At 43.3% G+C, this 26,261-nt stretch overlaps 1 protein-coding gene across 3 annotated transcripts in view; it reads right to left on the bottom strand.

Moving 5' to 3' along the window:
- MAPRE3 (microtubule associated protein RP/EB family member 3) overlaps positions 1–26,261 on the bottom strand; it is a 253,669-nt gene that overhangs the window by 181,518 nt on the left and 45,890 nt on the right. For 2 of the 3 annotated variants that reach the window (XM_029596286.1, XM_029596285.1), the window contains one exon: positions 2,250–2,303. The exons of the other annotated variant lie outside the window; for it this stretch is intronic. The gene's annotated coding sequence lies outside the window, so the exon portion shown is untranslated. The remainder of the gene's footprint in view (positions 1–2,249; positions 2,304–26,261) is intronic. 3 annotated transcript variants of the gene reach the window in all.

The raw sequence follows: 26,261 nt of genomic DNA, 5'->3' as shown, positions 1-26,261 counted from the left end.
TTTTAGTATTGTGCCATACTCTGATGTTGTATGATTAAGGATGTGTAATCAAATGCTGTATGCCTAATTGTTCTCTCATACTAGCAAAGGACTCAGATATCTGACAAAACAATACACAATTGATATCTTACAATAATTATCAGAAACATGAAACTAGAGCTATTTGTCAGTGAAGTCCTTCCATAATGTGAACATTCAAGCTGGCAAAATCCATGACGACCTGGGTGGAGCGTGAGAAAGGCATGGATATCACCTTAAGACATCAGAATTTCTAAAGTGAGCACATCACCACAAATATCTAAAATATCAGACCTCTCTCTATCAAATCATTCAGCAGCCTACAGATGAGCAGAGTCATCTCCATCAGGAAAGGTAAAAAGCAGATAATTCTTCCATTTTCAGATGGAGCAAGGTGAGAAACCTGTTCCAGATTCCAACTAAGCAATGGGAAGCATGCCAATGCCACATGTTCTGTTTTCTTTGAGTACACCGCACTTCCTGCCCGACCCTGGCCTATAAAAATGCAGATAATACATGCCTCGAGGCTGATCTTGTTTTCAGGTTGTGTCTTCAGATTTAGACTTGCTTTGGATTCATTCCCAAAACTGAATAAGGACAGACAGGGTGGATCAGAAACCTTGCCTGATGAACAAAATGCAAGTCAAAAGTCATCCACCCTCTCCCTTGCAGGAATGACTATAAGTAAGAAATAAAACAAATCTACACAGTCTCCAGGTACACAAGCCGATAGTAAGATAGATATAAAACGTGCTTAGCCAGATGCTGTGTCACTAGGAAATGGGTCGACATGAGCACCCTACTCCCCAGCAGACTTGGCTTGGTTAGCACATGTGTGGCTGAGTAGAGTGAGTGGCTGGTGGACTGTGCATGTGTAATCACTCCTCACTAGTCACCAACAGGCTGGGCTGAGCCAGGTTGGAAAATGCAGCCTTCCCCCCAATCAAACCTGCCTAAACAATAAATCCCCAGGCCACCTGGACCTGTCCCCCCAAAGCAGACACTGTTCCAAGTCCCTCCCCACCAAACCCGATTAAATGAAGAAACTTCTCAGCCTTCCCCGAGGCCCCTTCCCCCATCACTGTTGAGATCTTTCAGGGGCAGGAGCAATCACCAGTTGCTCCTGCTTGGCTGCATCAACATTCCAAAATGGCCACCGGTCAATCTGAGGCTGGCACCATTATGTTGAGAGGCAGTAATCTGCAGTACAACAAAATAACGCCAATCTTCGGCTCACCAACAGCTATTATGGAATGTGAAATGCAGCCAGGCAGAAGTAACTGGGGATTGCTCCTACCCTTGAAAGATTCAGACAGCGATGGGGTGGGAAAGAGTCCTGTGGAAGAATGGGGGCAGCAAATTCCTTTGTTCACTCAGGTTTGGTGGGAGGGAGTGAGGGACCAGACAGGAGTGTCAGCATTGGGGGGTAGGGGCAGGTCTTGTTAGCTGGAGGGGGGAGGGAAGAACAGGAAGGCCTTTGTTTAAGTGCGATTGTGGGCAGGGGAAGGGGGTATTTTTTGTCTCTTATTCTTTGTGTCTTTCACCTTTGTTAAATGGAGTTAGGCTGGGGAGAGGGACAGAAATGATTGGGTTGAGATTTGTGGAGACAGTGTGTGCTGTGATCAGGCTGGGGAAGGGGAGTAGGAGTGTGCGGGAGTCAGAGCAATGAGGGAAATCAGAGTGTGGTAGGGCAGTCTGGGGGGAGGGGTCTCAGTCTGTGCTGGGGTTGGGTAGGGAAGGGGCTCGGACTGTGCTAAAGCTAAGGAGGGGGATCAGAATTTGTTGGCTATGGGCTGAGCAAAAGGGAAAGATGTCCTGAACTACAGCTGAGAAGTATGAGTTTGAACTGGTGATAAAGACAGCGAAAAGGGGACTCCAAGGAATTTCTATGTTTCAACTAGTTTTCTACAGAAAGAGATAAGAGCAAGTTACCAGGAATGATTCAATAGTAGTCAGTAGGCTTGCCCATGACAGAGTCTTATACACCTGAGAGAAGAGCAGCTCAATCTCAAGTATGTGCTTAGAACTATCAAACAGCCAAAGCACAAAGCATTACCTGCTCTCAGCAGTCAATTTCACTATCTCACAACATAGTATTTTATTTAACAATGTGTAGATTAGACTGCTAGTCAAATGGAAGACTTTCCTACATTAATCTGAATTCACTGAGAAACATATCCCTGACTGCTCAGAATAAAGGCGATGGAATAGGTACAGAGTATTATGTTTACCTGTCACATATAGATGTCCCTGAAAGTCAGATCCTGCACCACAGTAGGGCCCTCCTACAAAAGAGAATCATATATTAACACTGCTTGAACACTTCCTCACATTTTGGGGATTGTGGGGAGGAGACAAATACATTTTCAATGCTTTACTTGTTTTCTATATTGTAGTGCATAATTCCAAAAGCCATACTAGTCCTGAAGAAAACTGGATTCTTCAGCTCAGATTAGAATGTAAGAATTAGCCAACAATATAAACACACTTTGAGACAATCCATATAGGTTCCTTCTTCAAGTTTTCATGCACAACATCCTTGGATAATTCTTATGTTAGTTCAATAAAGCATGAGTCATACAGATTTTTCATGCAACTCCATCTTGTACCTGCGTGGGAGGATTATTCTAGAACTTTCCAGGAAAAGCCTCTGGGCATGCACTGGGGCTGGAGAAGTTAGCAAAAACTGGAGCTCAGTGATCACCACCAAAAATATGGCCACCGAGGACAGGTGCTAGAGCTCACGAGTCCACAGGTTCTAAAGGACTTTATCAGATTTAAACAGTCTTCCAAGGCACTGTGCAAGGCATCATGTTAGGAAAGTCTCTCAAATCTTGCAACTAAAGGCTAAAGAAAAATTAGGTTCTCTTCTAAAAGGTGATTACATAAGCATCAAATCTACTAAAATGAGCACATTTTCAAACCAGACTCAGAGATACAGAAGGTGTTCAAACAGATTTTGTGGGGGACAGACAGGATTCAGTGATTTGTATTCACATCAAATGACAAATCTCTTCCATTTAAAACTATATGAACTTTTGCTAGGTTGGATTCTAGGACTTAATGTTTTTTTCAATCGACTCAAAACCACCAATTACTACCATCTCAATGTTCACTGTGAGGCTGTGAGGGATAGAGATCATATTTTAAAATGGAGCAAGATGACTTAATCCTGAGATAATTGGGCTTGGTAAGCATTCCTAGCCTGATGGGCTTCCCTATAAACATTTCCAGGAGAGGGAACCATATTTGTCTTAGCCAGTACAAAGGCATAAGGATTATGGATCGTTTGCTTCTTCTGAATTTACCAACATTTTGGCCAGAGTCACTAGAAGATAAGCATACAAAATACCTATTCCTCTATAAAAGGGAGAAGGCATCTGTTGTTGACCTAATCTCCTACTGAAGCAGAAGACTGGTACCTTCTGTACAGAACTACTAAAAACAGACTCACCTTGAGGAAAAGTCTATTTATCAATCCTAATCAAGGGACCACCTGTGGGGTTCTAACAGATGATTAGTCTGTCCACCAGGATATTGTCCTTTCCTACCAAACAGAAAAATAAACCCTGAAACCTTCCTAACAAAGGAGATGAAATCCTGTCCTCTCTACCAGTTCAGTTGAAACATGACTACCCAGTTACATGAACTAGGACAATTTTGTTGGCCTCTATTTCTGAAAGCTTTTACGGTATTCAGTACAGCCCTTATCTCACTGAAGCTGATGCTTTTTTTTTTTTTTTTTTTTTTTAAATGTCGATTATATTGGGGGAAGAAAATGGGACCCTGGGTGTATAGCTAGAAAAACTCCAATACAGGTTACATAGAGAGACAGATTTCACCAGTTGGACCTCCCAGTCTTCTCATTTCTTTCTCCCTATTGTGCTGTCACAGACTGTTACTTGACCTGAATTCTTCTCCCTCCTTTTGCCACAGAGCTCCTTTTGTGTCTCTCATATGCATGTTCATTAGGGGTTTCCTGAAACCTCAACTGTCTAGGGAAGACCTAAGGCCCAGTTTGAGTATCATTGGTCAATCTCATGGAGGCTTAGATTCTGCCACTATTGGGGCTCCTATAACCTCCACATAAAACTTGTTCCAGGCGACCATTACCCTCTGAACGAAAAATACTCCTTTCATGTGTGCTTCTCTTCTTTCAACATTTATATGATCACCGTCTCCTTCGGCTTTTCAGTTTATGGAAAAATGATACCTTATGGTACTTTATCGAAATCTGCTAGTACAAAAGAACAGCCATGCTGGCTCAGACCAAGGTCCATCAAGCCCAGCATCCTTTCTAATGGTGGCCAATCCAGGTCACAAGTATCAAGCAGATCAAATCAAATAGATCTATTTCCTGTTACTCACATCCAGAGACAGTAATAGCTTTAAATCCCGCTAATCTAGTCGCCTTGATCACATTCCCTGGTAACAGGTTCCATAGTTTGATTGTCGCTGAATGAAAAGGCATTTTTTATGATTTGTTTTGAATCTGTAGGTTGTTAGTTTCATGGCTTTACCCTAGGTTTAGTATTATTTATTTACCCACTCCACACCACTAATGATTTGATAAACTTCCATCACATCACATCCTAGCCATCTCTATTCCAAACAGAAGAGCTTTAGCCTGCATAGCCTCTCATCCTAGGAAAGCCGTTCCATCCCCTTTATTGTTTTTGTTGTACTCCTCTCCGACTTTTATAGCTCCACTAAGCCTTTTGTGAGATGGGACAACTAGAATTGGACACAGTACTCAAGGTAAGTTCGTGCCATGGATCAATATGATGTTTTCCATTTTATTCTCTGGATCATTTCTAATATTCTATTTGCTTTTTGACTGCTGCAGCTCAGTGAGCCAAGGATTTCAATATGTTGTCCACAAGGACACTCAGGTCCTTTATCCCAATACAGAACCCAGCACTATGTACCCATAGTTGGGATTATCTTTCCCTATGTGCATCACTTTGTACTTTTTCACATTAAATTTCATCTGCCATTTAGTTGCCCAGTCTCAGTCTCACAAGGTCCCTCTGCGGTTCCTCATAATCCACTGCTATTTTAACAACTTTGAATAATTCTGTGCCACTTCCCTCATTGTTCCCTTTTCCAGATCATTTATGAATACATTAAAGAGCACAGGTCCAAATACCAATTCCTATGGTATTCCATTAATGACCTTTCTCCATCCGGAAAACCAACATTTAGTCCTACCCTCTTTTTCTTATCTTAACTAGTTATCAATCCACAGTAGGACATTGCATCCAATCCCACGACTTTTTAATTTATTGAGGAGTCTCTCATGGGGGACTTTGTCAAATGCATTCTGAAAATCCAAAATACACAATATCAACCAGCTCACCTTTATCTACATATTTATACATTCAAAAAAAAATCTAAAAAATTGGTAAGGCAAGACTTTCCTTTGCTAAAATCATATCAATACGTTCCCATTAAACCATGTCTATTTAGATGGCCACCAATTTTGTTTTTAAAAATAGATTCTGCCATTTGAATGTTTGTATCATATTTCCCTTTTTCAAGAGAGTACATCTTTATGTCCCTCAGCCTCTTTATGTACGATTCATCTGCTGGCCAGGTACCATTTTGGTGGCCCTTTTTTGAATTGCCTCTACTTTGTCAATGATTTTTTGTAGATGTAATTGTCCAGGTGAGGTCTCAGAGACTGGTATAGAGGTAATATTGAATCCCTCTTTCAACTATTGATAACTCATTATGCACCAAAGTATACTATTAGGTTTCCCAATTCCTTTGTCACATTGACTAGCTATACCGGCTGTTTCTCCTGGCTCCAGGACCATGGGGAGATACCCTGGTCTGCACTACTGCCAGCTTTTCTCATTAAGCTCTTTTAAATTGACTTGGAAAAGATCCTTATACTAAATCTTACAGCCTCTCTCTAGTGCTCTGTCAAGAGGACTACACTAGCCTGAAATGTGGACATTTCAGGGCAGTGCTCTCTTCCTGAGAGCAGAGGATATTGGCGACAGTTGCATAACTAATGCTATGCTAACCTGACAATCCACTGCAAAAAAAAAAAAAAAAAGCAGCCTGAGAATAGGTTAAAAATCTAGCAACAGAAATAGAAATGAATATGGATTCAGCTCAATATGCAAATCAGGGTAAAAACAAAAACACCAAACGCATCTTGAATACTGTGTGCAATTCTGGTTGCCACATCTCAAAAAAGTTATAGTTGCAATGGAGAAAGTGCAGAGAAGGATGACCAAAATGATAAGGGACACTGAACAGCTGCCCTGTGAGGAAAGGCTAAGGAAGTTAGGGCTGTTTAGTTTGGAGAAGAGACGACTGAGTGGGGATATGATAGAGGTCTAGAAAATTATGAAAGGACTTGAACAAGTTAATGTAAAAACGGTTATTTACTACTCTCCCAGATAATAGAAAGACTAGGGGGCACTCCATGAAGTTAGCATGCAGCTCATTTAAAACAAATTAAAGAAAATTCTTTCACTCAGCGCACAGTTAAGCTTTGGAATTTGTTGTCAGAGGATGTGGGTATGGCAGTTAGTGTAACTGGGTTTAAAAAAGGTTTGGATAAGTTCCTAAAGGGAAAAAAACCCCCAAAAAACCCGATAAACTGCTATTAATAAGTAATAGTAGCTTGAGATTTATTTAATGTTTAGGTTCTTGCCAGGTACTTGTGACTTGGACTGGTCACTGTTGGACACAGGATGCTGGGCTTGATGGACCCTTGGTCTGACCCAGTATGGCATATCTTATATTCTTATGTAATATTTGGCACATCTGTCATCAAGCCTATGCACTAAAGAGTGCCAAGACTGAACTCAAGACTCTTATCCACAAAGAAATACAGTTACTTCAGAGAAGACATGCTGAGAACACAGACCACAGCAGGGAAGCTCGTACTGCGGCTGAACTATCATATCTGATCTATGCACATAAATAAGATTGCAGTTTTAATTTGTGCCAGTCACTTGACCATCACTGCTAACAGAAATGTTCATGTGAAAGAACACACCCCAACTTCTAAGGAATGAAGTGTGGCTGCTAAGTGAAAGCCAGAGATTACCTGGGATACACAGGATTCTTACCTATTTTATGCAAGTCTGCTTAAACATCTGAGCTATATTTACATATATTCATCATGAAGCCAAATGAACTAGCTCCCATGAGGAGCTACACAAAGGCAGAGCATTATCCAGGTCTATTAAACCAACCATAAAATACAAGGGACCCCACAGCTGCAGTAGATCAAGGGTCATTTTCAGATATGAGTTAAATACAGCTATACCTTAATACGGGAACAAGAGTACACCTTCACAGAACCTTCAAGGGCATTCACTGTTACACTGGAAACTTTTCAGTAAATATGATTATTTTAAAGTCTCAGATAAGCAAAAAAGGATTCTCAAGAGCTTAAAATCCTGAATACTTCTGCACAATGCAGATTCCACTAGACAAAATGATGCTAATTCCAACCATTTTCTTTTAAACAAGGAGGTTTAATCCTTCCAATTCAGCCATACAGTTAGTATTCCTATTTTATAAATGAACATGCATATATTTTACGTACAAAATAATAAAAACATGAACAGCTGGAAACCAGTTTATGCATGGAGGTGGTTATTTTATAAAGCTGGCTTATGTATGCATATCTCATTTATGAAAGCCCTTATTTGTGCATGTGCCTCCAAGCACGTGCTTGCAGAGGTTTCCAGCCAGTTGACCCAGATCTCCAACACTTGAACCAGCCCCCACCATCACCACTTCACTCCATCCTCCGCCACTTGGCTCTAAACCCTCATCCAAAAGCTTCAGACAGAAGTCAGCTTTAATTTTTGTGACTTAATTAGCAGGTGTAAAAATCAACTCTGCAGAACGTCAGATTTAATTTTTGTGACAATGAATAGGTGTAAAAGCATTCACGTATGTTTGATGATGTATTACGGGTATTCTATTTATAAAAGATGTAAGCGCGCAGGTACGTCTCAACCTCATCCCAGAACACCCTCAATATACCCCTTTGTACACCCTTATTTTTCACTGAAAATTCACTTCTGCCTACAGAGGTTACTTGTGCAAATATATGCTGATTTTACATGCACAATCCCCAAGTCTTTGAAAACTCATCCCTTAATAAATTACTGATAAGACCGTGCGATATTACCTATGAGCTGAATACTAAAATATATTCAGCAATTTAGATAACCATCAAGAGATACTGAACATTAAAAACTGTAAATAAATTCACCCCGTCATCATATCTACAATCTATGCATGCACAACTCACTCCTGGTCCTGGAACCCACCAAGCAGAACCTTTATTTATTTATTTATTTATTTAAAGCTATTTCTGTGTATAGCAATGATGGACAATTTTTGCCCACCCTGGGCCAGACTACTGATCTGTAAAATATTTATGGCGCAGGACTACTCCTGCACAGATGATCATGATACAAAAAAAAAATGCATCCAGCATAGCTACAAAAGCAACCTAATATGTAAAGCTTTTTTCCATTCAACTGCAGCAACTTTCTTCCTGGTTTTCTTTTTTATTGCATCATCTCCATAACTGTCCAAGTTCCTTGTTTTTTTTGCCTCAATACATCTCACCTTTCCATTTGTTTATTTGATCTTTACTCTTATAGACCCACTTTAGAGAACTTCATCAGAACTACTTTTGGTCTTCCTCATCAACTCAACCTCAACAAGCCATAGTCAAGGTCTCCCTCACATAGCCTGTCACTACATCTTCAGATACACATGCAGTCAAGGCCTTCTTCATACAATCTCTGACACAGGCTCCCACACAGCCTCAGACATTAGGACTGCCAACTGCCCAGTTTTTAACAATATTGTGCACTGTCCAGCCCAAAGTAATGACTGGATATTGAAAAAAACTTTGTTCTTTTGTAGACAACTCCTCTCCCCTAGAGTGCTTCCTAGTACAGAGAGAGAGAGAGGGAGGGCTGGTGGTACTCTCGGCAGAGAACAAATGCTGTATCCTGCCCCCCCCCCCCCCCCCCCACGTGCTTTCCTGTGCTGGGATTGGATGTCATTGGGGGAGGAGGTGGAGTGCAGCACAGCTATCTGCTCGCTGTGGCTCTGCAGATCTCTGCAGCAACAGCCCTGTATCTTCCCCCCCCTCCCCCCCGTGTGGTGGGGCCAGAGCCCAGAGAGCTGCTAGGGAGCCAGGGGAGAGAGATGCACACAAAGGAGGGGAGGTGGAGAGAGGGGACATGGACACAAAGAGGCAAGAGAGAAAGCGAAGGGTATCCGGGAGGAAAGGAAGACAGACAGGAGGGCAGAACAAGGGAAGAGGGAGAAAGGAGGGAGGCATAGTGAGAGAGAAGTGGCACAAGGGAGCCAGATTAAAGATTGGGAAGAAAATCAGCTAAGGAGAAAAGAGAAAGAAGTCTGGGTGGGAGAGACTGAATAGGAGGGCTGAGATGGAGGGATGGCGGAATAAAGAGACACTGGGGTGAAAGATAAAAGTAATAGGTGAGATACAATAGAATGAGAAGAGTGGTGTGCTGGATGGAAAAGAAGAGCTTGTGGGGAAGTGGCATGGAGAGGAAACCATGTCAGCTGCAAGGGGAAGCTGGCGAAAGAAGAATAGTCACAGAAGGGAAAGTAACAAATGGAAAGAAAAGTCAGAGAATAATATGAAATAGGAAAAAAGGTAAAGATAAAAGGGTCTTATTTTCAAATTATCTGATGACTAAAAAGTTTTTAAACGATGTTATATGTATTTTGTTTTTATTATTTTAGCTGCAATGCCCAACACTGATATTGGCAATGGTCTACTCTTTTTAGCTTTGTCCTGTCACTGGCATGCACTAACTTTTGCTTCTCCCTAACCCCAACTCCCTGAAATCTATAACCCAACCTTGGGATGTCTGTGAAGGGCAGATTTGAAAGGTAGAGAGAGAGAAGAGCCAGTGGCGGGAGAGAGGTGTATGCTGGATGTGCATGAGAAAGGAGGCGCTGTATGTTTGGGAATGTGTATGGGTGTGTGAGGCGGCAGCAGTGTGTTGGCGAGTGTGTTTATGTATTAAGAGAGGCTTTAGCCATGATAGAGAGCAAAATTATGCATGAAAGACAGATTGATGTTTGTATGAGGACAGTTGAAATAATTAACATTTTATAAAATAATATGTATGGAAGAAGATGCTTGGAGCCCAAGTGTTAAGAGGACTTAACTGACAGCAGCATGCTTCCCTCCCCACCCGTCCTCCGGTTTGGTGTGATGTCCAGTTATGGTCCATGGAAAAGCTGGCCACCCTATCAGACCCACTGCCGCAGGGTCCCCCACACAGCCTCAGACACCCACTTCCATGGCTGCCCTTTTTCACACATTCTCAGACACATTCACTCTCGTGCATGCTTCTCTTGTCCCTCTTTTCCCTGCATTTTTCAATAGCTCCTCATTTCCTAGTTGTTGCTTGGACTGCCCGGCTAACTTTGGGTGTGCCTTCTATTGAGACCAAACCAGCTAGCAGCTAATGTCCACCAGCCTGTAGAGTCCCAGCTGGCCTTCATGAGATTATCTTAGCCAGAAAGAAAACTAAACTTCACCAGTGGTGACATCCTGCATGCTTTTTAACTTTAAGATTGATTGATAATGCACAGTACAACTGCAGTAAGGGCAGTGTCCAAAGTTGGATATTGCCAAATTTTTCTTGGCTCCAATTTCTAAAGGTTTCCATCTCAGTGACAGAAAAAGTGCATCACAACTGCAAAAAGCAGCAAACCCCATGGCACAGCCTCAAGTGCTCATGCTATCAAGAGAAAAAATTTACAAGCAAACTCAGGGTAGGAAATTCTGGGCTTCCCACAATAACCAATGTACACTGTGACCGAGCACCCAGAGCTGTTGGCATGGGGACAACCTTTGTTTACATACCTGGTATCAACTATACAGCAGCACTGGCCAAGAGAAAGTGTTTGTGTATAGACAGCAACTGTCAATCTCCAAGTATTTCCTTATTGCCTCACCCTTAATGAGGAACTGATAACATTATATTCAGATTATACACATTGTTGCAGAATGTTTAAAGTAGATTCCTCTGCAGGGCTGTATTTAAGCATAGGCAAGTCCCTCCTGCACCAAATTTTTGCATGTGTTTGAGCGTTGCTGCCATTGTTTCTCTTCTCCTGCGGCATAGGCTCAGGTTTCAGCAAGGAAGAGGTTAAAAAAAAAAAAAAAAAAAAAAAGGAGAGACAGCGCAGGGCTTTCAGCAACCCTTTCGTGCTGACGGACCCTGCGCTTCCTCCCACACGGGCTTCCTATTACCAGGGAAAACTTTAAGAGCAGGGCGTAGGGGTTACCAACTGGCTCCAGATTTTCAGGACAGGTTGATCCAGTCCTGGTTTTAACCCACTGCATGATGGGACTTATTCTGATTTCCCTATTGCATTCCCTAACAAAAGCAAGACTATAAGGTACCTGCATGCAGGGGAGTAAAACCAGGACTGGATCAATCTATCCTGAATTTCTAGAGCCACTTGGCAACCCTAGCAGGGCACCACAAGGTCCATCAGTAAAAGAGGGCTGCTGAAGGCCCTGTGCTGATTTTCCCTTGCCTTTTGTTGTTGCTGCAGCCTCAGCCATGGCTTTGAGGTGAGGAGGGGATGCCCCAACAGGAGGAATCATACCCTCCAATCCACCCGCTGTACAGAGGAAAGGGAGGATAGCTCCCTCTCCCCCACTGCCTATAGGAATACATCCCCTTAAATTTAGTTCTGTTCCTTTCATAACCTCAGAAGATATTTTCAAGAAATTATTTCAGCATGACTGAATACACAGAGGATTCGAATATATTTTCCAAGAATTAGACCATTATTCTTCTATATGAGGAATCCACTACATGAAAAAGCAAATTCAAGAATGGATAGACTAGATGGGCATCAGGGTTCTTTATTTCAGTGAGTTAAATTGTGATTTAAAAAAAAAAAAAATCACCCAAGCAGAAATCCTTGATTTAAATCTTTATGTCTAATCAATTTTAACACAGATATATCCAATAAAACATGTCACAAATAACTAAACAAAGCCTTTACACCAAATTTGCTATTTCTTTTCCAGCTTAAAAGACATGTGCTAACTATACACACAGATTATTATACTCATGGATTCAATGCACTTATTTTTCAAGTTTCAATAGAATACTTTCAAGTCTTAATATATTTGATATTAAAATACATATTTTTGTTTAACCTAGTTCATTTTCCAATATGATTATTTTTATTGAGGGGGAAACATTTTAAGATGAATTTTCAAAAGTCGCACATGTAAAAAATAGCACTTATACGTGTAAAATCGTATATAGATAACACTGGTAAACAAATTTCTGGGAACATTTTGTTTCCTCCACAACCTTCGGTGAAACAAGTAGATTTTAACAAGCTGAACACAAATATGCATTTATTATGTCTATATCACATACCGTTTGCCAGAAAAGTGCGATATACATTAAGCATGTTATGTGTCTGTAGCGGAATATGCTATAATGGCAATGTTGGCACCAGAAAACAAAACTATTTTTATTTAAAAACTTTTCTATACCGTCGTTAAGTTAATTTACCATCACAACGGTTTACAAAAAGGCACAAATAGGGTTAGAAGTTGATTGGTATAAACAAACATATTATAGGTGTGCCATTAGGGAACGGTAATATTTTTTAATATCAAAGCTATATGTTGAGTTTGCTTATATTTTGGTTGGAATAAAAACTTCTTTACGATTCCTATATAAAGTTAACATTCTAATATGTAACAGGAGATAGGAGAGAGAAATTTTAATAAAAGTTGATTGCTTGGTGCTTACTTACATATGTGATTATTTATTTTCTTCGTTCTGCTTATAAAAGGCTTGTTTATAAAGCCAGGTTTTAGACTTACTTTGAAGAGTTTAAAGCTTCTCTGCAGTCTAATTTCGAGTGGCATTGAGTTCCACAGTACGGGTCCTGCCAGTGACAGCACTCGCTCTCTTACCTGTGTGAGACTTGCTGATTTAACGGATGGGACAGTTAATAGCGCCTTATTAACCGATCTAAGATTTCTGTGAGGCACATCTACACGAAGTGCTGTGTTTAGCCACTCCGCTTTTTCATCATGGATTAATTTATGTATTATATACAGTGCTTTATATTGTATTCTTTGTTCAATAGGTAGCCAGTGTAGTTCTGCTAGTGTTTCGGTAATGTGGTCTCTTTTCTTTTTTCCTGTCAATATTCTAGCAGCTGAATTTTGCAGTATTTGGAGCAGTCTTATGCTTGCTTGAGGTACACTTAGTAACAGAGCGTTACAGTAGTCAGTGCTTGCAAATGTAGAACTGTTCGGAAATTTGCCATGTTTAGTAAAGGTTTCAACTTTCTGAGAACCATTAGTTTTGCGTAACCTTCTTTTATTTTTAGTGATATCTGTTTCAGGTTTAGTTCGGGGTCTATTACACCTAGATTGCGTACTTTCATCGCTAATTCCACTGTTTTATTATTTTTTTTATTGCTATTGGTGATTGAATTGGGTTTATATTTTTTCAATTGAGGTGTAGGAATTCTGTTTTTTCAATGTTTATTACTAACTCCATCTGGTTTAGTAGCTGTTTGATTATGTCTAGGTACATATTGACCAGTTTTATCATTTCTTCAATGTTTTGCCGCAGATTTTCGTTTGTAATCACTGTCTGATGCTTCGCGGATGAGAGTCCAACAATAGTCACCCAGCATGGAGGGTTTCCACTTGCCTTGATACAGTTTCTCCATTTTGACAATGTCTTGATGAAACCTTTCACCATGTTCGTCACTCACAGCGCCAAGGTTGCTCGGAGGAAGTCCAAGTGGGAATGAAGAAAACGTATCTTCAATGACATGTTGCACTTCATCAATTTGTATGCCTGAAGCAGACTTTTAAACTGTTCGACATGGTCTGCCGCCTTATAGTTGCCTAGAAAGTTACAAACAACATTCTTGAAGGCTGTCCACGCAACATGTTCTGTACCTTGCAGAAAACCATCAAAGTGGCTGTCCATCACAGCTCAGATTTGTGGGCCAATGAAAACACCTCCTTTTATCTTGGCGTCACTTATGCGGGGAAACATTTGCCGCAAATTGCTGGGGCTTGCCCGAGCAAGTTCTGGCATGATCAGGCAGACTTTCTTCGTGTATTTTAAAAAAAAGTTAGTCTGTTACATGTTACATTGCTTATGGCCATAAAAAATATGGCATGAATTTTAAAAACTACTGTCCAGCAAGAAAATATATGTATGCGAGATGATGTTTTCAAATTTCACAGTTATTGTAACAAAATTGGCCGTTTCTCAAAAACCTTACATGATGTGCAAATTTCGAAGTAATATCTGCGATCAGCATAAAAAAAATCTATTTGGAACACCAAAAAGCCTGAAGGAAACAAAATCTTTGTTTACCAGTGAATTATTTGCTATTTTAAAAATCTCCACATGCATACGTAAATCAGGGTCTGTGAGTAAACTTACACATGCAGAAAAGGGGCAGGCCAGGGGCGATCCAGGGAGGAGCCAACACTTACACAAGTAAGCTGCAATAAGTAATTTATGCATGTAAATATGGCACCTTACTCGTGTATACTTCCTGCTCAATAAAAGAAGTGATCGTGAACAGGGGGGAGAGGTCTGGATGAAATGGCTGAAGAACCAGGAGAGTCTTCCTGAGCTACAGATTGACTGGATAAGCTTGCTAAAACTGATTATTTCACTGCCGTGCACATGTTATAAAATGCCTTGACTTACACATGTAAAAGCCAACTTAAGAGGGGTAAATGCATCTGAAGAACACAAGTAAAATCTATTTGCATATCCCTTTAAAATTTGAAGTACAAATATGCAGGTATATCATTTGCACACACATCTGGCTAAATTCCAACTTATCCAGCTAAGTAGCGCCTTTGCCACTACTTAGATGCACAAATTTGAACTTAATCAGGTGCAAACAAAGTATATTTAACCCTCTGTATACACAACATTAATAATCAAAAACTGGGGTAAATAAAATGACATCATAAATCCTTACAAATAATTTTTATTACCAAATTTTAAGGCTATACAAAAACTTAAAAAGCCATGAACTAATCATGGTATACATATCTGAAATAAATTCTATGAAATACCCATTCACACAATAAGTGTTCAAGGTGCACAACCATCAGCTGTATCTTTTTCAAAATATATATTCATCAACTTAATCACATAATATCATTCATCCATCAATCATACCCACACATTCACATATATTAAATAAGCCTCAGATAAAATGACCCCAGTATACCAATCACCCAAATCCCAAACAATTTTTCAAAATTTTCTCCAAACTTTCACCTAGTTTTCCCAATCTTTCACAAAATTTTCCCAACTTTCCCAACAAGGTCCCTGGTTTCACCCACTTGGGCTTCTTCAGGGGATTATATCATATAAACAGCTTCACAATGTATCATTAATTCCCTATTGCAGCTTCCTTATGTGTCCAATAGTCTCCATCCTCAGACACCATGAATTGGGTCCCTTGTTTTACCCATTAGGGCTAACTCAAAAGGATCCAAACATACCGCCGTCCCCAGCAACTAATTAAAAAAGTGGCTATTCCTTATAATCCTCCCACTGATATGATCGCACACTGCCCTTCCTATGTGTGCCTTGCTGCAATGTTTCTCATGCAATTTGTTCACCTGTTTCTGCTCATCAGTTTGTGAATGAACGTTGAAAGATTATGAGAAGGCGTTTAAAAGGAGTTTATCCGTCACACTGGTGCTGCTGATCTAAACAGTAACAGGATGTAAAAGTGTGAATTGGTACATTGTGCAGGTGCACTAAGGAAATCTCTGTAGCTCTGATCTGATGTGCTTTGATTGGATTATGGAGTATTCTTGAATGTGATAAGTAACAGAATTGGATACATTGAGTTATCCAATTTGAAAGTATCCTTCCTGTTACCTCTTTCCCAGGGTCAGGATGTATGTCTAATTGCTTGAGTTCTTATGTAATATGCTAGTGCTCTTTTGCAGGATAATGTATGAAGTGCCTTTTGTCTTTCACTTGTATGTGGTTTAGGGAAGAAGGTGGGCAATGAGATTGACAGGTTTAGGTGGAAGGCTGAAACTACCTTTGGTAAAAAGGAGGGATGGGTGGGCAACAAGACCTTGTCGTGGTGGAATTGTAGGTAAGGATAACTGATCACTAGGGCTTGAAGTTCACTTACTCGTCTAGCTGAAGTGACTGCAAAGAGGAAGAGTGTTTTCTAGGGATGTGCAGAGGGACGCCATACGTTGCATTTGGGATTCGTATTCGTCGGGGGGCAGATACGTTGCATTTGGCAAGGGGGGCCCCCGATACCTTTATATGTTAATTCTTATTCGTCCCAGCTAAAATTAAACACCCCCCCCCCCCCCGCCCCCCAAGACTTATCAAAACTCCCTGGTGTTCCAGCAGGGGGTCCAGGAGCCATCTCCTGCACTCACCCTCGGCTGCCGATTTCAAAATGGGGCCGATAGCCTTTGACCTACTATGTCACAGGGGCTACCGGTGCCATTGGTCAGCCCCTGTCACATGGTAGGAGCATTAGGCCCAGGGAGACATTCTCCCACAATCCTTACAGGCCGCTTGATCATGTTTGGGACGATGTACAAGTAACAGCAGTTGTGCCCATCGGTCACAGAAATGATTTTACCGCACTGGCAGTACTTGAAGCCAGGGGTCTTAGGCATCATATCACTTAAGTGGGTTTTTTTTTTGTTTTTGGTTTGTTTGTTTTTTTTGTTTTGTTTTTTTGTTTTTTAAGAGAAATGAGAAATTACTATTTACCTGAATTTCTTTTTCTTAGGACAGTCAGATGAATCCAGAACAAGTGGGTTATGCATTCCTACCAGCAGATGGAGACTGAGTAAACTGACGTCACAGTATATACACCCCTGCAGTTACATAAGCCTGCCAGTATTCTCTTCAAAAGCATCTGCGGACAGACAAGTAAAAAACTTGATGAAAAACCACCATTGCAATAATCAGCCAACAGGCAACATTGAGCTCAGACAAGAATGTAAAAACACTAGCCTAGGGGCTGGAGTAACACTTGTCAGTAAGCCCTGTAACAAGTAGGCACACAGGAGGATCATTATGCAATCATATGGCAGCCAAGGGAGGGAAGCTGGATTCATCTGAATGTCCTAAAGAAAAGGACATTATCAGGTAAGTAGTAATTTCTCATTTCTTAGCATCCAGTCAGATGAATCAAGAACAAGTGGAATGTACCCAAGCTACTTGTGAATAGGGTGGGGGGGCGGCCTGCGGTCCAGTCAAAACCGCATATGCAAAGGCTATGCTCTCCCAGGCCTGCACATCCAGATGAAAAGGTGTGTAAGGAGGACCACGTCGCAACTTGGCAAATGTCGACGACAGACAAACTGACTTCCGCCCATAACACTGCCTGATCTTGAGTAGAATGTGTCCGAACCAGACTAGGTAACAGCTTCCCAGCATCCATGTATGTGACTACCTCCTAAATAAATCCAGCAAGCTATTGTGGCCCACAAGATTGGCTCTCCCTGTCTAGTACCGCCATGGGAGAATAAACAGGTGATCCGACCTATACAAAGGCCCAGTGACCTCCAGATAACTGACAAATATGCCGCTTGACTTCCAAGGGCCGCAACAGATGAGACCTTTCTACATCTCTTTCCCTGACCAAAGATGGCAAGGAGACAGACTGGTTCAACTGAAACTAAGAGACCACTTTCGATAAAAAAGAAACGGCTCCTGGCAAGCCAAGGCCTGCAGCTCAGAAACCCTACACACAGAACAATTTGCCACAAGGAACACTGTTGTCAAGAGCAGAAACCGCAAGGACAGAGTACACAGACGAAACCTAGAGCCTACCAAAAAATCCAAAATGAAATTGAGACTCCAGAGGGGCACAGGAAACACAAAGGAAGAAGAAGATGTTCCAGTCTTTTCAGAGACCAGACCACATCAGAATGAGGTGACAAAGATTGAAAGTGGAGAACTTTCTAGCTCTTAGCAAGGTGGAGATCACTGCCGCAGAGTATCCACGTTTCAGCAAGCGAGCCCTGTCAAGGGCCATACTGTAAGACAAAATTGAGTCGGATCCTTGTGAAGGACAGGCCCCTGCTGCAATAGGTTCCTGTGCGCTGGAATTCAAAGAGGTGAATCCACCAAAAGCCTCTGCAAAATCTGCATGCCATGGTCTCCTAGGCCAATCTGAAGCAACCAAGAACACCATTCCTGTGCGGCGTTTGATCCTTTTAATCAGTCTGCCGCACATGGGCCTTGGAGGAAAGGCATACAGCAACTTGTCTTCCGGCCACTCCTGCACTAGGGCAACGATCCCTAATGACCTCAGATCTCTTCTGTGGCAGAAGAACTGCAAAACTTATGCAGTGAGCAAAGTCGCAAACAGGTCTAGGAATGGGAGACCCAGTGATCCCGAATCAGGGGACAACGCCAACTCTTCTGGACCCATACCCTCCCTGCTGAGAAAGTCTACACTTATGTTGTCCTAGCCTGCGATGTGTGAGGCTGAGATCATCTGGAGATGCACCTCTGCCCATTCCATAAGATGATCTATTCCCTGTGACATTTGGTACCTCCCTGCTGATTGATTTAAGCCACAGTCATTACATTGCCCGACATTATGTGGACCGAGCAACTCTGCAGCCTGTCGCCAAACTTCAAACATGCCAACCGGACCACCCTGGCCTCCAGGCGATTGATGTTCCATAAAGACTCTCTGCACTCCAGCGCCCTTGCGCCATCAGCTCCCGACAGTGAGCTCCTCAACCAAGGAAACTTGCATCTGTCGTCAGGACTAGCCAGTCCGGAGGGGATAGCAAAACTCTCTTCTGTAGGTGATCCACCTGCAGCCACCACTGCAGTTGGGAGAAACCTCCAATTGGCAGGTGGAGCCAAATCGAATAGTCCTTAGATCATGGATTCCATAGAGACAACAGGGAGCGCTGAAGAGGACACAAATGCACCCTCATCCAGGCATCACTTCCAGAGTCACCGCCATTAAGCGAAAGACCTGCAAGTAAAACCATACGGTCGGGCACAGAGTGTTTAACAGAGAGTTGAGGTAGCAACTTCTTTATTCGAGCATCTGGAAGGAAAACCTTGGCCTGCTTCGTGTCGAACTGAACCCTCAGGTATTCCAGCAACTGAGTAGGCTAAAAACTGCTCCTGGCTAGATTCACCACCCGGCCGAGCTCCTGCAACAGGGAAATCACCTTGTGAATCACCAAGCAGCTCTCTTCCAGCGATTTGGTGTGAATCAGCCAGTCATCCAAATACGGGTGTACTAGGAATCCATCCATCCTCAACTCTGCCGTAACTACCACCATTACCTTGGAACAGGTTCTGGGAGTGGTGACTAGACCAAAGGTAGCGCCTGAAACTGAAAGTGGCATACCAGAACTGCAAACTGCAGGAAGCAGTGATGTTCTAGTCGGATAGGAATGTAGAGATTCGCCTCTGACAGAACAAGAGAGGTAGGAAATTTCCCCAACTGCATGGCCATCATCACTGAGCACAATGTCTTCATGCAAAAATGCTTCACTCGCAGAAGATGATTGACACCTTTGAGGTCTAGGATGGGATGAAAAGAGCCCTCTTTCTTTGGCACAACAAAATAATGGAAAATTGCCCTGTATTTTCTTGACATGTGGGCACTGGGACCAAAGCCCTCATACTGAGGAGTTATGCTAATGCAGTTTCCACTGCCCTTTTTTTTTTTGTGGTGAATGGCAGGGAGACACCCTGAGGAACACTGCAAAACCCCAGTGCATATTTCTCTCATATCACCTCCAGGACCCACTAATCCGATGTGATTTCGACCCACCTCTGATAAGAGAGAGAGGTGTCTCCCCTATCTCCTGTTCCCAGGAGAGGGTCAGCAAACCTTCATTGGGAGGCTAGGGAGGTTCTACCACCCAAGCCTGCATCTCTGGGTTGCCGGGAATGAAAGGACTGTGACCCAACGAAGGGTCGAGTCCTCTGAAGGTCACTCCTCTACAGGGTCGAAAACGCTTGGATCCTCTAGTATGACCTCTCGTGTGAAGGAAGTGCTGCACCTGCTTCTTATCCTCCGGTAAATAAGGAGCCAGAGATTTGCCCCACTTACTGGCCAGTTCCTCCAACTCACAATCAAACAAAAGTGAGCCTTTAAGAGGCAAATTGGTGAGGTTAGCCTTGGAGGTCACATCAGCCGACCAATTTTCTCAACCATACTGATGCCTGGTCGCTACTATCGAAGCCACCCCTCTGGCTGAAGTGCGTACCAAATCACAGCCCGCCTCCGCCAAGAAGGCAGCAGCTGGTTCCACAACTGCCCTGGAGTTTACCCCAGCGTCATCAACCTCCTAGGAGAGAAGCGAACAAGAGTGAGCCACCAAGGAACAACAAGAAGCGATCTGCAAGGTAATTGCCACTGCTTCAAATGCTTGCTTAAGGATAGCCTCAATCCTTTTAGCTTGAGCAAGGCCGCTTCTCCTTCCACGGGAATAGTGATCTGCTTGGAGACTGCACACACAAATGCATTTCCACCTTGGGAAAAACTTAAGCGCTCTCTTACCACTGGATCCTGAGGGTACAGGCTTTCCAATATCAGACCCCCTTTAAAATAGCCTCTGGGGCGCCCCACTCAAGATCAATTAATTCTTGAATGGCCTCTATCACGGGGAAAAAGTAAGAGGCTTTAAGCAAGGAAAGCAAAATGGGATTTCTCTTTGGCTCAGACACTGAATCTGCCCCAGGAACTCCAAGTAATTTTCAAGGTCTGGGAAATCAGAGTTGGCAGATCCTCTCTATGAAAGGACCGCAACATAGTTCCATTCGGTTCTAACCCAGGGGAATTTCACCATTCTCAAGAAAGGCAGGACTGGCGTCATCATCCATGCCGTCCAGATCTATATTCAGAGGACCCGCTGCCACTCCAGGAGTTCAGCACCCAACAAAAAATCCAAGCAAGGTTTTCCTCCTGCGCCTCTGCTCCAGGAGCATGGAACAGGTCCGAAAACTGTTCCTGAAGAAAGGAATGCAACCCCTGGAAAAATTCTACTCATGAAAAAGTAGACGCATTCAAAGTGGGAGGGACCTAAGGTGTACTCACTGAGTTACCTTCCCATGCTAAGGAACCAGTTAAGGGAGTTCAAAACTCAGGCACCCCACCTGAAATGTCTTTACTCAGACCCACATCCAGCTGGGAAGAACCAGGCTTAGTGAATCAGAGGAAGACAATTCACCCTGAGCCTCCAAACAGCGCTGGCCCAAATCAGCGGGCACTCCTGGATGAGATGCACATATATAACAAGCAGTGCAAAGAGAAAGATGGTTAGGCTTCTTAGGCACAGGCGCTATGATGTCTGACGATGTGATAAGTGGCAGCTGGAGGCATGCATCTAGCTGGTTTGGGTTGGGGGTTTTTTTGTTTTTTTGGTATTTTTTTAGATAGTGCTTACCTAAGCGGCCAAAAATTAAGCGAACATAAAACTTAAGTGCACAGTACCACTTGTACACATAGGTAAGCATGCGGCCACTACGTGTAGCTTAACGTGGGTGCACAGACTACAAGGCCCCATTGTGCGCCCAAAAACTGGGCACACAACCTAGACACAGCGGGAAGCACACACCGGACCGCCAATCCTGTAGAAGGCAGCCTTAGAAAGCACGTGAAAAGCAGTTGTGGTCTACCATATAGCGCGCGGTGAAAAGCCTTGGAACAGGGCCTAACCTAAGGAGACTGCTCAACCCACCAGGCTGCCCACGTCCCTCATCTTCCAAGGAGCGGAACGAACGTCGGACCGGCGCACCAAGCATGGAGACAGTGCCGTGTGAGCTGGTGCATTGTCATGATGCAAGAGCCATGAGTTGTTGGCGAAAAGTTCAGGTCTTTTTTGTCTAACTTTTTCACACAGCCTTTTCAGCACTTCTAAATAGTAAACTTGGTTAGCTGTTTGTCTAGTTGGTACAAATTCATAATGAATAATCCCTCTGATATCAAAAAAGGTTAGCAACATCGCTTTGACTCTTGATTTGGACTGATGGAACTTTTTTGGTCGTGGAGAATTGGCTGACTTCTATTGTGCATTTTGACGCTTTGTTTCAGGGTCGTATGGTACACCCATGTTTCATCACCAGTGATAACATGGCCCAAAATATGGTCTTGCCTCTGCAAAAGGTCCTGGCAAACAGACTCTCTTTTGCTCATCGGTGAGTTCCTTTGGAACTATTTTTGCACACATCTTTCTCATGCTAAGATTTTCAGTTAAGATTTTCCTGTTTCTTTATCGTTGTTTACTTGGTCTGCTATGTTTTTCACAGTCAGCCGATGATTTTGATGAACAAGTCAACAAATTTTTGCAATGTTTCCGGCAGTTCTGCTCGTTACTGGCTGCCCTGATCTCCCTTCATCAGTGACGCATTCTCTCCCCTCAGAAAAACATTTAATCCATTTGTATATTGCCGTTTTCTTCATGGCATTATTAACTTGGACTAACGTCCCTGATTTCACTTCCACGCTTGCCAAGTTTAACAAGAAATGTAATGTTTGTTTGTTGCTTTAATTCAAGCTCCGACATTTTCGTGACATGCAACAATAATGAATGCCACTCAGCAAGACAGTGCCATACATCGACACGAACACAGCTGTGAGACACTGATATATCAAGGTTATGAAACCTTACCGAGCTGTTTGACAGTGCTGTCAATGTAAGCGCATGGTGGCAAGTTCACGAACTTAATTGTCAGGCCTCTTATACTATAACTGTATATACTGTAACATAAGCTACTCCATCTCCATCTGCTGGTAGGAATGCATAACCCGCTTGTTCTAGATTCATCTGACTGGACACTAAAAAAGTTAGAGAAGAGCCCTGCAGCCACACACATGAAAACTCTTCAAGCTTGGAGAGAGAGACAGCTCCACCCTGTGACACCCAGATAACGTCACCCAGACAGCATGGCTAAATAACAGGCCGATACAATAAAGCGCGGCCGCGATTACCCTGCTTCTAACCCACTTCTAACTCACAATTTGCCCGCGTAAGTCCAACCCGCGATTCACTACCCCTTTAAACTCATCCTTACTGCTTCTTTAAATCAACCGGTAACCCTTTCCGCCCGCAGCATGTATATGAGATGTAAACGCTCCGATTAGCTATTCCCTCCCATACAGCAATGTGCGCCCCAATTATCTCCTTTTTAACCTGTAGTTTTGCCGTGCGTTTAACCTGCTAACTTACCGCCTACCCTTACCCCTGCGTTAGTGTGGAGCATCAGGTCAGAGAGATGAAATTTCATGGGCAAACGACCCCCTCTCGCAGGGCGAAAATCGGCTCGACATGTCATTAAAACAAAAGTAAATAAAGGATAATAAAAGTAAACATACTGCATGTGAATTGTCTGAACAGTCCTCTCTCTCCTCCTCCCGAGGCGCGCACTGCGGCTCCCCTGCCTCCCGGGGGCAGCCGGCAGTGAAAGCAGCGGGCAAAAGCGTACGGGCGAGCGGGTGAAAGCATACGGGCGAAAGTGAATGAATGCACGCCCATACGCGGCGGGAGCCGGCGGGCATGCATGTATCCATCCAGCAGAGGGAGCCAGCAGGCATGCATTCATCCAGGCGGAGGGAGCCGGCGGCGAAAGCGGCTTCCAGCAGCCCCCGCCAGTGAAGGTGAATGAATGCGCACCTGTGCGTGCAATTTGGTCGCGCAAGGCGAGACGTCACGACGTTTGACGTCACAGCGTGTGATGTCAGCATTCGCTAATGCACTGCCTTGAGCGCCCAAATTGCATTCATTCACCTTCGCCGGCGGGGGCTGCTGGAAGCCGCTTTGGCTCCCCTGCCCCCACCGGTGAAGGTGAATGAATGCACACCTGTGTGTGCAATTTGGGCGCTCAAGGCAGTGCATTAGCGAACGCCGACGTCACACACCGTGACGTCAAACATCGTGACGTCACGCCTTGAGCGCCCAAATTGCACGCACAGGCGTGCATTCATTCACCACCGGTGGGGGCTGCTGGAAGCTGCTTTCGCCGCCGGCTCCCTCCTCTAGATGAATGCACGCCCGCCAGCTCCCTCCGCCTGGATGAATGCATGCCCGCCAGCAAAGGTGAGTGAAAGAATGCACGCCCACCGGCTCCCGCCGCGTACGGGCATGCAATCATTCGCTTTTGCTCATACGCTTTTGCCCACCGCTTTCGCCGCTGGCTGCCCCCGGGAGGCAGGGGAGCCGCAGTACGCGCCTCGGGAGGAGAGAGAGAGAGAGAGAAGAGAGAGAGAGAGAGAGAGAGAGAGGACTGTTCAAAGAAAATTCACATGCAGCAAGTTTACTTTTATTACTCTTATTACACTTTATTCACTTTTGTTTTAATTTTCGCGCTGCCTCGCTTCGGGAGGGGGGGAGAGGACTCGCAATCCCCCCTGGTACCTGTCATTTCAAACGTCATTTGAAATGACATTTGAAATGACAGGTACCAACGCACCCAGGATACTGTATAGGCGCTGTATAGCGCTCTATACAGTAAAATGGATTGCGCGGGCCTAATGCTTCATGGACGCGGCTTGCATTTGCAAGCTATTTAAATACAGTATCGAGCGGTAGGTGATCCAAACTGTGCGTGCGGAAAACGCGGATGCGCCCGGCTGTAACACACCTCTTCCTACCGCTCCTTACTGTATCGGCCTGTAAGTATTTCTAAAACTGTGGACTACACCAATAGTCATTCAGCAATAAACACTAGCAGAGGAAATAAACTTCCAGACTTACTGGTACATAAAGCAGAGGCACTAACAAATAATTCAGTTGAATTAAAGGAAATAATTTTTTTATATTCCACCTTTCATGACATTTCCGGCAAGAAAGATGCCCGACAACCTTCAAAAAAACGACTCAAAACATGGCTGTTCGGTCAAGCTTTTCCCTAACTCAGATGAACCTCCTCTACACCTAACGATCAGACTGACTTATTTAATCAAGCTTTTCGTGCTCTGATCAAGGCATAACTTGCTGGCAAGCTATGCATCCCTCTATCCCCCATGTTAGTAAATCTGCTATCATCCTCTGGCTTATTGTCTCCACCTTTCCTCTTCTCCTTGTTAATTTTCCTCTTTGTCCATTCCCACCAGCCCACATGTTCTGCCCCTTTCGTCCTCAAAGCCTTCAGATTCTAGCAAAGTTTGACTAGATCCCCTGTTATGTATCTCCTGGAAATGTGATAGTTTGCGTTTTTCAGTTTCTTGCTCGCAGGATGAGCGTGGCAATTCCTTTGCAATGTTGATCCCAGTTCTTGCAATGTTGATCCCAGTTCTTGCAATGTTGATCCCAGTTCTTGTTTCCCTTGTTTAATGTAATGCATTCTTTCATGCGATTTTCGTTTCAATGTAAACAGATGTGATATGTAATATTGTACATGAATGTCGGTATATAAAAGTTCTAAATAAATTTCAAAGTGGATTACATTCATACTGCAGGTATCTCTCTATCCCCAGAGGGCTCACAATCTAAGGTCTAAATTTACTAAGTTGCAATAAGACAATGTGCAATAAACAGCGTTTAATGCACATTAAACGCTGTTTATCGCAGCAATATTGCACAATATTTCCAAAGTTTTCCTGTTATTGAAATGAGCTGCTTTGCATGAATTGTATGCATAAAATTACCTAATGTATGCAAAGCAGTTCATCAATCAATTTGATCCAAATAAAAATGCGGCTAACTTTCAAAAAAATCAGCCCTATTATTTCATCACATTTGAGGGAAGTATAGCTATTTTACCAGTGGAGCATTGGGAAACTAGTGCAGGTCTCAACAGTCCCAGGGTAAAATTTAAAGAGCACCAAGGCCCCTAACTTGATACCCCTGCCCACAATGCCCTTGCAGAGGAAGTACAGGCCCCAAAAGCGTTAAAAATAGAATTTAACACATGCAGTGATACCCCGCCCCTTCCCAAACTCCTTCCTTGGTATCATATAGCCCTCTGCCCAAGGAAAGACCTCCCCCATGGGCCCCCTAACCTACAGAAATCAATAATCCCTGAGGTCTAAGGTTGCTTAAGGTCTAAGATTGCTCTTCCAACCCTCCTCCCCTTCCACACTAAATTGACCCTGGTGGTTTGGTGGGGAGAGGAACAATACCCAGACCCCCACAGCTTAAAAAAGGATCCCTGGTGGCCTAGTGTGGATTAGAGCACCCTCTAGCTCCAAGC

Source organism: Rhinatrema bivittatum, chromosome 3 (genome assembly GCF_901001135.1).
Source record: "Rhinatrema bivittatum chromosome 3, aRhiBiv1.1, whole genome shotgun sequence".
Lineage (NCBI taxonomy): Eukaryota > Metazoa > Chordata > Amphibia > Gymnophiona > Rhinatrematidae > Rhinatrema > Rhinatrema bivittatum.
This window is presented reverse-complemented; position numbering and strand designations above follow the sequence as displayed.